The sequence below is a fragment of the Lagopus muta genome, chromosome 4 (genome assembly GCF_023343835.1).
Source record: "Lagopus muta isolate bLagMut1 chromosome 4, bLagMut1 primary, whole genome shotgun sequence".
NCBI lineage: Eukaryota > Metazoa > Chordata > Aves > Galliformes > Phasianidae > Lagopus > Lagopus muta.
In genome coordinates, this window is record NC_064436.1 from 66493138 (window position 1) to 66505262 (window position 12125).

Below are 12125 nucleotides of genomic sequence, written 5' to 3' on the forward strand. Positions count from 1 at the left end.
TGCCACATGCAGGGCCACAAGCCTCCCCATTTAATACTAGACCAGGCTGCCCAGGGCCCCATCCAACCTGGCCTTGAACACCTCTAGAGACACGGCATCCACAACCTCTCTGGGCAGCTGTTCCAGCACCTTACCAATTTCTGTAAGGAATCATTATTTTCCTCTCTACTGAAATTTGTCCCAAATAATGTCTATATTGCAAAAGCTGAGCTGGTGTGCTCAGTAATGCAAGATTCATGAGACCAGAGAGACATGGGGGGGAAAGCAGCTTGATTTTGTAGTGCAATGATACAGTCGTTCACATGAGGGTTTAGTCTATGTTGCTGATGTTGTCCGCATGTTTTATTCAAAGTCTGTTTAATTCAGTCCTGGTAACAGAATTTGACATTGCTAGCTCTGGAAAGGAAAGACTAGCCGTGATGTTCCAGCATTATGCTGCTTTTTGTTGTTTGGAGAAACTCTCTGTCTTTCCTGTTTTTTGCTTTGCTTTTTTTTGTTTTCTTCTTCTTTTGGTAGCAGCATAGTGCAAGAGCGATGGAATGTGCCTTTGATCCAGACTATACCTGTAATTAGTGCATGATCTGCACTAGTAGAAGATGTGCATTTGAATGTCTACAACCTCAGAGAACAGGGAACTGCTTGAATCAGTGTCCTGAAAATGGTTTAAGTTGAAGGGGACTTTAAAGATTATGCAGTTCCATTCCCCTGCTATGGGCTGGGTGTTCCAAACCAGCTCAGGCTGCCCAGGGCCCCATGCAACCTAGTCAACACCTCCAGATATGGGGCACCCACAGCTCTCTGGACAGCAGTGCCAGGGCATAACCACTGCCTCCCCCAGTGAAGGATTTTTTTCCCAACATCTAACCTAAATCTACTCTCTTCTAACTTAAAGCCATTCCCCATTGTCCTGTTGCTATCAGACCATGTAAAAGGTCGGTCCCTCTCCTGCTTGCACACTCTTCAAGTACTGAAAGGCCACAATGAGGCCACTAATTGTATCTGAGCTCCCAGCTAACACAGTGCCCACCTCTGCAGTCCTTTTTTCCTTCTCGGCTGCTGCTCTGCTGGCAGTACAGTGAAGCTGCACAATTCAGCAGCAGGACTGACTTGGAGCCCAGATGCAATGCAAGATGTGTAAGCACACTATAGTGAGGCAGTTTATTCCCTTTGAGCTATTACAATTCTTGTCTTACCTTGTCTTCTTTTAAACAAACTTAGCAGTCTTCATCTCAACAGCCTCAAAGGCATATAAATTACTTATTCAGTAATCAGCATTCTGAATTAGATTAGACAATAAGAACAAAAATAAAAAGCAAAACAAAACGAAAACAAATCTATTTCAGTGAGTGTAAAATTCAAATGCATTTTAGGCAGTAACTACATTAAAGACTCTGTTAGCTCATTCCACTGTGAAAGTAAAAGTCACTTTGCAAATTGTCACAAATTTATATATCTGTCTGAGAAGCAAAATTACTTAGTGAACAAACCTGTAATAGAGCTGTTTTGCTTCTGTTTACCTTGCGTTCTCCAGTCCTAAAAGGCACTCAGGTTATTTTTTGATTTAGAGAAATACTCAGCTGACATGAATTTATGTGGCCTCACTCACTTTCAGTGGTGTGGGTGCATCTGAATCACGTGGTAAATGAGTAAGACCCCAGACACTGCTGAATTACATGTGCCATTAACTTCCATAAAGGAACAAGGATGCTTGCTTTCTTCCGGAATAAAGACAAACTCGAGTCTACTAAAAAAATAATTGAGGAGAAATTGGAAACGTTTTAGAAAAAGACATCAATTAAATAGAAAATCAACTCTTGGTTTAATGTGAAGTGAATGTTGCTACTCTCTAATAGCTGTTAGATATAAAAATAACAACTTGGGAAATAATCTTGGGAAGGAAGAAACTCTTGTTTTTTTTAAAGGCAGGTTAATGGGAAAGGGTAAGTTAATGGAGAAGCCTGTAAAGCCCCTGTCCTCACTGTGTCAACTCTACAGACTCCATAGAAGGACTGGCTGTCCAAATCTAGTACTTCACATTTCTTCCAATTATAGTTTCAAAGAAAGGTGAAAAACAGCAAGCAAATATTTTTAGGAACTAACTCCTGTGCTTTTGGGGGAGTAACTCTTATTTAATGTATCTATGTAAGTTTCCATTTCATTGAAAAGTATAGAAAAAAGTGAAGTTATCTGTGAAAGTGAGGATAAATGAAAGGATAATGGAATAAGTACTTGTTATAAATGTCTTTGCTAATGCAACATTGAGATGGAATTTACAGTTACATGCAGAATATAGGAATGCTTTCAAAGCTGTTCTCTTTGCTACCAACATGATTTAAGGTCATCTGAGATAAAACCCTCAGCTGATGAAAGTAAACATAGCTTCAGTGGTTCACTGCTTTTTGAAATATGACAGTGAATTTCACAGGTGATTTGTATCAGTGCTCTCTACTGGCCTGCCTGTAGTTCTTGCTTACTGTTGTTCTGAAATGAAGTATGGCAACATCTGAGAATCAAGATTGTGCTCACAAAGCCCCTTGGTCCTTGGCTTACTAAGTGGCATTGTTTTATTGGGTGTCTATCTTTCCAACTGACATCGTATATCTCAGTCAACCAAGACTTCCTGTGTTGGTAATTAGGAGCTTATTAAATAACTCATGTGAGAAGGAAAAATGCAGAAAAGGGGTTAAATAATGTCCATGCCTCACCACGCTAAAAACTGATTTCGTTGGTTGGTCTTTGGTTCACCTTGTTCCTCTGCAACTTGTACAGTAATTCTTTGTAATAGTAGGACCAAGTTTTTCTTTTCAGAATTATGTGAAAATAACATTATAAATTGTGAGACTTTTTTTTAGATTCCCTAGGTGAGTTTTCTTTTAATGAAGAAAAGCAGTGAATTTGAGATCAGAATCTTCAGACTGAATGTGGCTCCAAAGAGTACTGTTTTTGTATGCTGATTCAAAATCAAACTTTTGTTAAAAGAACAATAAATAAAATGAGTCATTTTGCAAGCACAGGAATCAGCATTTATTTTTATTTTCTAGTGTGCATGAAATCTAATAAGACTAAAATAAATATTTATGCACTGAAGGTGCAAATTTTAAGCACTTTCTTTAAAAGTCTTCCAATACAAAAAATACAGGGACCTTTTGGAAAGAGTCCAGTGGAGGGCCACAAAGATGGTGAAGGGCCTGGAGCATCTCTCCTATGAAGAAAGGCTGAGTGAACTGGGTCTGTTCAGCCTTGAGAAAAGAAGACTGAGAGGGGACCTGATCCAGGTCTATAAATATCTAAAGTGTGGGGAGCAGAGTGGTGAGGCCAGACTGTTTTTAGCAGTGTGTGGAGACAGGACAAGGGGAAGTGGCCAGAAACTGCAGCATAGGAAGTTCCGCACAAATGTGCGCAAGAACTTCTTTATGGTGAGGGTGATGGAGCACTGGAACAGGCTGCCCAGGGAGGTGGTGGAGTCTCCTTCTCTGGAGATGTTCAAGACCTGCCTGGATGCCTACCTGTGCAACCTGCTGTAGGGAACCTGCTTTGGCAGGGGGTTGCACTCGATGATCTCTGGAGGTCCCTTCCAACCCCTACAATTCTGTGATTCTGTGATTCTGTGAAATACTTGGAGGGAAGAAATCTTCACAATCAGCTAAATTGGTCTTTAAAAGTTGATTGTTATTTTCCCTTACATTTCCCTTTTCTTTTTTTCTTTTTTTTTTTTTTTTTTCATGGAAATATTATTTGGATGCTTTTTAACAATGATTTTTCATGAGGGTGGAAAAAACAATTGAGATGTGTCGGGGTGTTGGACCTACCTTTATAGTAGTCTCTTCCTCTCCTCTCCTCTCCTCTCCTCTCCTCTCCTCTCCTCTCCTCTCCTCTCCTCTCCTCTCCTCTCCTCTCCTCTCCTCTCCTCTCCTCTCCTCTCCTCTCCTCTCCGTTCCAACAACCCATTGTCTTCCAATTTCCATTCTCCACGAACGTGGTTTAACACTACTTATTCTGAATATATCTTTTCAAACAACCTGTCCAGATAAATTTGTCATCCTAATTTAACTTTGATTTCAGAGCAGTGTCATTCTCAGTCCTGTTGTAGGTGAGGGCTGATACACTGAAAATCTGAGCTTTAGAAAGTAAAACTTCTCTGAAGAATTTCTATACTTTCTAAAAGGGAGCATCCCTATATTCACAAGTCTGTTAATTCCCATTCCCGCTTACCCTTCGCATTTGTGAATCACAAACTTTTTCTCTAAAAGGTTGATTCAAAATCTTAGGGAAGTTGCTATTCATGACCTCTGTGTCTTGAAAGACACTGAGTAAGTGTTATTTACTGGTGAATTGTTCCTTCCTTGTTACTACTGTAAGAAGATGTTGTGAAGAATTACCGAGAACTGTGTTGATTTGAGCATGGATTTTTCAGATATCTTTTTTGAAGTTTAGTTAAATTGCAGTCATGAATGTCGTGTAAGATTTAAAAACAAATCAATTTCTGTCACACAGAAGAGTGGAGAACACATGCAATAGCAGCAACAGCAAAATAATCATTCTGGTTTTTGATTAAAGAAATAATGGAAAGAAGATGAAAGAATGCATAGGTAACTAAAATGATACACAAGGATAAATGGCGAAAAAGATACAAACATTTTCAAAAGTAGATTAGCTCACTCTGTGAAACATCCATTAAATTGTTTAAATTCAAAAAGAAAAAAGAAACAAACAGATTTTTTCTACTCATTTGCAATGGCTTTGTATTTGTGCAGTGATTTCTTAAACATGGGAGTTTTATACAAGAGGTATATGAAGCTGATAAGAGCACAGCTAAAATTGTCCATTGCTCCTGACACTCTGTACCTGAGAGCCCATTGGCTTTTTCTCAGTGCGAGCTGACGACTGAGCCAAGATGCAGGCAGAGCAGTGACAGGGCAGTCTGGCCATGGGCATGGAACTCAAGCTGAACTGAAGTGAGAGCTATTTTCATCTGATATTAAGATAGCCCAAATTTTCCAGTGCTGTTACAGGTTGGCATGTCCTCTTTGGCATATAAAAGAACATGATGAAATTCTGGCCTAAACACATAGCAAATTTGATGATGAAATATCCTGAGGTAGATTAAAATGGAAAAGTCTGTTTTTAAGAGTTGAGAAAAAGGAAATAAATGGATGTGGTATCAAGTGCAGGTTTTTTTGTTGTTGTTGGTGGTGGTGGTGGGTTTTTTTTGGTCCAACTCAGAATTGTTCTAGAGACGTACGAAATAAATTTCTGAGGCCAGCCTCCCACAGCCACATTTTTAACAGTGCTTTTATGGAGAAAGACATTGCAGGCTGATCCTTATGCAAAACTAGGAGAGAAGGAGTAATAAGAAATGAAGTCTTGACAGGCAGTGTAAAGTCAGGTAGAAGGAACAACCCACCCAAAGAGCAGCAGTAGTCACACCAAGAGGACAGAACTTTAGCAGTCAAACAAGATATCCAGTTCCAAATAAGAAGGAAATGTTTTTTGTAGTGCTATAGTAGCTGACTTCAGTCAATTTTTAACACTTTACGAAGTTCTCTTTTTCTTGCAGTCTTAGAGATTAAGAGCCAGAGTTTATAACTTTATATTTTCTGATTCTTTATATATTAATTGTCCACTAACTTTTTTTTTTTCCAGCAAAATTATTTATGTATTTGAGACAGAGCATTTCCAATGCATCATAACTTGGGCAGTCTCAGAGGTATAAAACATGGGTGGATTAAGGCTGAAGATAAAGGCACTTGGAAATATCACCTTCAAGTCTAGATCCTCAGTATATAAAAGCCAGGAGAGCTTCTGCTATACTCACTGGCACTTGGATAACTAACTCATTCACAGGTCTCGCATTTTCTGTGGATAGGCTTCAAAGTTCAGGTCAATGCCTAATTTCACACTTGCAGTGATATGCTACCGTATCCTTAACTCTAATTCCTTCCAAATGGAAAGAAGGATTATAGCAGGCAAACCAGTGAGAGTGTAAAAGAGATTACAAGGCACTTCCTCTTGCCTACCTTTACACTTATATACGGTTATATTTGCTGTCAGACAAATTGCTTCTTCATTTTTATATCTTTTATAAATTTATCTTATTGGAGTCCTGATCCGCTGGCCAGTTGCCTTAATATAAAACCATATAGATGCCATACAGTTCTTTTAGTGTGTTTATAGAAAAATATTCAATTATATCTTTTTAAATAGACAGATATAAATCCCTCCCCACTGAAACTATAAAATGTCCCAGTAAATGTCACCACCAATACTGGCCAGATGTGCTCAGCAACTGAAACTTGGGCCTCAGGAAAGGCCTTTATTTGGGAAGCTCCCAGAGGAAGCATTTACCAGGGAAATGCCTTTTCTAAATAGGAAAAAAAAAACCCCTTCTTTAGAAGCATTATTGCTTTCCTTTACTGATTAAATGGATTCCTCCTTTGGTGCCACACTAGAATTCAAGCCTGACTGATAAAGTAAATGCAATACATCTGTATGTGGGGAGGGAAGAGAAGTGGCAAGGAGGGTAGAAGGAGAACAGGTAAACAAAATTCAATTTTACGAATACATTTATATATTGTATGTACACCTATATATACCAAGTAGGAATAGAAAATGGAACAAGTTTTGCATTTTGTGGAGACTACAGGGAAAAAATCTTAACTGTATTAAACATCAAAATATAAATGAGGGTGAATTTGTAACGGTGCTGAATCTTAAGGAAATACATGCCACACAATGCCACCTTCTGGAAACCATAGGGTTTTTGTGTCTCAGGAGCTAATACAGCCAGTATTTATAACTGGAATCTAAATGGGATAAAGCTCTGACAGAGAGCATGCTCATTACTCTGAAGTTGAAGAGTTTGGACAGAGTTGATAAATCATGAAGGAGAGCCTGGTCAAAACTAGGAGCAAGTTACTCTATTTAGATACTCACCTGAACGTTTTGGATTCAGCCATTTTGATGTGGATAATATAGATGAATGGTAGATGACAATAAACCAGTGGCCCCTTTCTCACATGTAAGTAATAAAGCTATCTCTTGCCATAGTAAAAATTACCACCATAATCAGTGTAATCTATCTATTTGAGATCCTTCATCTGTATTTCAGACATGATCAGAGAAAATGCCATTATATTGACTTTAAGCGGTTTTGAGACTGCAGTAGGTTTAAAAACCAAATATAAAATCTACAGACCTCCCTTTGAATTAGCAATGCTTTCCCATGAATGCTAGAAAATGCTCAGGTAAGATTGGTGTAATTTCTCCTGTTGGGTGCTGATAATTCTTGTTTGAGCCTACATGCAAGCAGAACACATCTCTGTGACATTGTGTTTTCAGTCTTTGTGGCTTCAAGAGATGAATAAGATCAGTAAGATCTGATCAAGCAAACAGTTTGAATGCAAAAACAAACAAAAAACTCCCATCAAATTATTTATACGCATATCTGGTCACATATCAGCATCCAACCTAACAAATATAATGGGATGAATATTCTTCAAATAGCTGAATGTTTGTGTGGTTGTTAATAAGTCAGTAAAAGAGAGCCTAGAAGTGAGCTCATCACTTGGTCTCTGATTTCAGAATCATGGAGTCGAAGAATCCTTAGAGATGGAAGGGACTTTTAAATGTCATTTAGTCCAACTCCCCGGTAGGAACAGGGACATGCACAGCTAGTTCAGATTGCCCTGGGCTTGAAGGGTTTATAAACTCTTCAGCTGTTGACTCATTCTATTTTTCTGTTTTACACCTCTCCAAACATCTCCCAAACAAATTATATTACAGCTTGCAAAGGAGTACAGATGTAAGCCGGCTATTGCTACAGTGAGGCTGTTTCCTCCTCCCTTTTTATTAGTATAGTCATAATCAACAAAACAAATGAGGAAAATGCTTCATTGGATGTAATTTACATTTTCTGGGGGTGATGGGAGCAAGGATACAGACATGTGAAAAATGTCAAAGAGTGACTTTTTCTAGATACTTTTAAAATATCCCATTGAAACTCCTGTATCATTACAAAATATTTGTGTCTTCTTTTATGGTTTTGACATAATAAAACTAAAAATTTACTGAAATGCATCTCACAGAGATAAAGTGCTCAAGGGGTTGGGAAAATATTTTTATTGAGCTTGCAGATAGAGAATACAAGAAAAATAGCACTGTGTTGAGGTAACTATTGATATGATACCTGATGTGAGGTAACTATTGTAGTGATACAAAATGCACTGAGCATTTGAAACTACGTTTCAAATTGGTCTCCTCATCCTCCTCCTCTCTACATCTCCTGTCTAGATTCTGCTACTTTATTTTCTGTTAGCTAGTTCAGTTATTGATCATGATAGAAAAGAATCCATTTAAAAACTACTCATACAAGAAAAGCTTAAAAATCTGAGATTACTTTGTGCATTTATTCCAAGTTTATCCAGTGGGATTTCAAGAGCTTTCTGACATGCATTTTTATGAGCTGTTCCTCAAGAAAAAAGTATGAATGTGTGTTTCCTTTCTTTGCAATATGCTGGTTGATCTTTGAAAACAAAACAAAATTAAATTGACAGAATTCATTTATGTAATTCTTTTTCTTTGGTAAGGGCAAGAATTTTTATAGAATATTTGTGTCAGTGACTTCTATAGGCCAAGACAGATTCTTGTGTCATGTGCTGAACAAGTATGTAAAGTTTATATTTGCATTAACATGCTCACCATCTAAATACACTGGTAGTCAAATATTAGCTGGGATTTTACTACAGTTCTTTTTGAAAATGGAGTTCTATCTCATTGGATAATGATGTGTTGACTGCTAGCTTCAGTCTCTTAAGTATCTAAATTTATGAGAAGTGTAGCTGATCTTACCAATACAGAGAGAATAACCCAATCAAAGAAAAATCATCTGTAAATGTTTACTTCATGCATTAGTATGGAGATCCTAGGAAATGAACAGTGAGTGTAACATGTGTGCATGCAGTGAGTGATCACTACAGACCTTCCTCTGTATTGATCAGCAGACATTTGCTATGCCATCAGAACACAGTCGTGTCTCAACTGCACTAGCTAAAGTCATGTCCATGGGACATTTATTGCTTGTCTCTGAGAAAGGATGAATTTGCATGTGCAATTGTGAAGAATAAGTAAGACTCAGACTTGCTAGGGTGAGTCAGGAGGTTGACATCTCTTGGTAGCTCTTGCACAACAACATATCCCTTGGAAATGCAGGCTGACACACTCAAGTAACGTGGCCTCTTGGGGAGCCAGTTGCTTTTCTGGAGAGATCCAAATGTCTGGGGAAATTCTGCAGTAAAAGTCACGATGTAGGTTTTGGAATAGTGGGCAGGAAATCTCCTGAAACAAATCACAGCTGACAGATTTCCAATACCCATTGCTCTGGTCAAGCCCAAAATAGTCTCAACATGAAGTCTAAGTCCATAATTTGTCAAACGCAGTTTTTCTACAGACATGTATGATGTGGTTCATATTATGAAATTACTGATACTAATATGAGCCAGAAGGTTTGTGTAGAACAGAAAATAACATGCTGAAGGACAAGAAAGACAAAACCATTTATTTATTCACCTTTCCCTTAGGACTGCTTGTGGTTGAACACTGTTGGACCAAAATTCTCCAGCCAGCTTGCAAAGAGCAGTTGAAATGATACTATGGCTTCATTTCAGCAAAGCAATTGTAAGCTAAGACAACTGCTAAATTGCTAGCATCTACTGCATCAAGGTAAAGATCCATTCATTTCTATCATGCTGCTTACATAGCCACTTCAGCTCTTTTTTTTTTTTTTCTTCCTGTTATTTATGCAAACCATTTTTTAATTCTCTGTAATTTTAACATGATGATTCTTGCAGACATACTGGAATACTTTCTTGATTGAAAATCTGTATCCATGTCATTCCATGATTGTCCCAGAACATCATCCACACAAACGTTAGAATATAAATATATATATATATAGCATATAAATAAACAGTGAGGAAAATTACAAACAAACAAATAAAAACTAAAAGTGGTAACTCCAATAGGAGAACACTGGGATATTCATGAAATCTTTTTGTTGCTAATGTGTTGTAAAAGAGAAAGCCTTGCTACAAAGAGGAGGATATGTTTTTGATCACTACAGTCAGAAAAGAATTAATGGGATTCACTTACAAGAAATGTGATTCAAGTCAAAATGAAGGACATTTTTATTTATCTATCAGTAGAAGATAAACTAGTGACCTTAGCAGTCATGAGATCCAAATTCCTAGTTTTGTGGCCTAACTTGAAGCAACAGCATCTTCTGCTGTGCAATAAAATAGGCGTCTGCACATAAAAGACTGCATCCAGCTTGTCCTGTGGATTTATTCCAGTGTTGTGAACCAGGTCTGCTAGCTCTCAGGCAGTTTTAAAAAAATTTTTAATTAGAAAAAATTAATTGATTTATAGTTTTCTTTATTGTAGTGCAAAGGAATGAGGCATTGTTTTGGAAGGCATTAAGCATAAAGCTGTGAAATGTAGTGAGATTCCTTTCATAATATTCATGGGGAAGAAAAAGACCTTTGTTTCTGTAACCCAAGGATTTTACAAGTCCAGTGACACAAAGTGCATGTAACATTTTTTTTACTGTGAGCCATCAGACTGTTGCATAACTTGTTGTGCAGCAGGTACACCTGCTCTTTGGAGAAGGGAAGATGTTAATGAGGTTTCAAACACTGATGCATGAATTCCTTCATTCATGTTCTTTGTCAGTGACCTACTTAGCATTCAGCAGAAAACGACTGTTTTCCAAATCTCAACGTATAAGGGTAAACAACAAGTTTTTCTCAAAGAGACATGGAGAAAAGGTTAACATAAATAATTTGAATGAAATGCCAATGAAAAGACTGTTGGTATTCTTAGGAGAGATATTTCTTTTGTAACACATCTCACAGCAGTGAGCCATCCAATCCCAGTTCAGAGCCAATCACCCGGCATATTAAAAATTGATTTCAGTCTAGCTAAGAAAGTAAAGGTACACATAAGTCATGTCTTCCATGTTCTTCTAATTGATAAAAACATTACATTATGTATTCTTTAATTTTGGAATGCTAGCACCTTTGGGAAAGAAATGCAAGCTAATATCATCTATAAATCCACATTCTTTCTGTCTGATGCTATTAAGATAATGATCTACTATTTTCATGCAAATGTTATCTGAGGACATTAAATCTCTTAGCCAGACTTGCTTGTGATTTGCAATCCAATTGATTTTGGAAAAACAAATTTCAGAGTGTGGGGTGGGTTGGACGTGATGTATTCTCAGGAAGACTGCTTAGATCAGACAATTACATTTCGAAAAAAAATTACGTGTTTCTCATTTCGTTGGGACTGTGTAGGCAATCATACCTTTTCTTTTTCTATTGTCACATTTCAATAATGTCCAAATTGCTCTCCGGAGAATGCAAGGAGTTCTGTTCCTTCAAAATTTAGATTTTTATCAGATTGAAAACTGAGTCATGCTGAAAATAGGTGAGAAAGAAAAATTCCAACAGCTGCAAAACTAGCAATTTCACCTGCTTCATTCTCTGATCTCTGTTATTTATACAGCGCTTTACTTAAACAGAGCTTTGGAGACCATGTAAGGCATAGTGAGCAAGCGTAAAGGGAGTTTTCTTGAAAAAAGGAATGTGAAAAGTAAGAATATAGTTAAGCTGGCTATAAATATGAGCTCTGGGTCAAAAACTGAAAGTTGTTCAGTCTTAATTCCACGTCAGACTTTCAGACTAATGTTCATTAAGTCCATCTGGAATCTTGGAAACACTTGATAAGGAACACTGAGCAGAGGAATTTAGATCAGATATACATTTGGGCATCAGAGGAAACACTGACACGGCCATCAGCTTCATGGGCCAGCAGTTGAGGAATATAGCCTGATCTAGGCTTCATGGCTTTCCGTTTTGGCCAGTTAGCTTGGTCATACCTCAAGAAAGGAAGTGAACTATAATACCCTCTAAGATTGTACATTGATGAGAAAACTCTACATGGTCAAGATCTATGAGCATCCTAGAAAATAGTGTTTTTGGGTGTGTTAGCTTTTATAGCAAATGAAGGTATAGGGGGACTATGTCTTCCCCAGGAAGGCAGGTACTTGCATCAATGATCACGGAAGG

At 37.7% G+C, this 12125-nt stretch overlaps 1 long non-coding RNA gene across 1 annotated transcript in view; it reads left to right on the forward strand.

Annotated features, from left to right (window-relative positions):
- LOC125692081 (uncharacterized) overlaps positions 1 to 12125 on the forward strand; it is an 89835-nt gene that overhangs the window by 30597 nt on the left and 47113 nt on the right. Inside the window, exon 2 of the long non-coding RNA XR_007376439.1 lies at positions 9576 to 9717. This is a non-coding gene — a long non-coding RNA (uncharacterized LOC125692081). The remainder of the gene's footprint in view (positions 1 to 9575; positions 9718 to 12125) is intronic.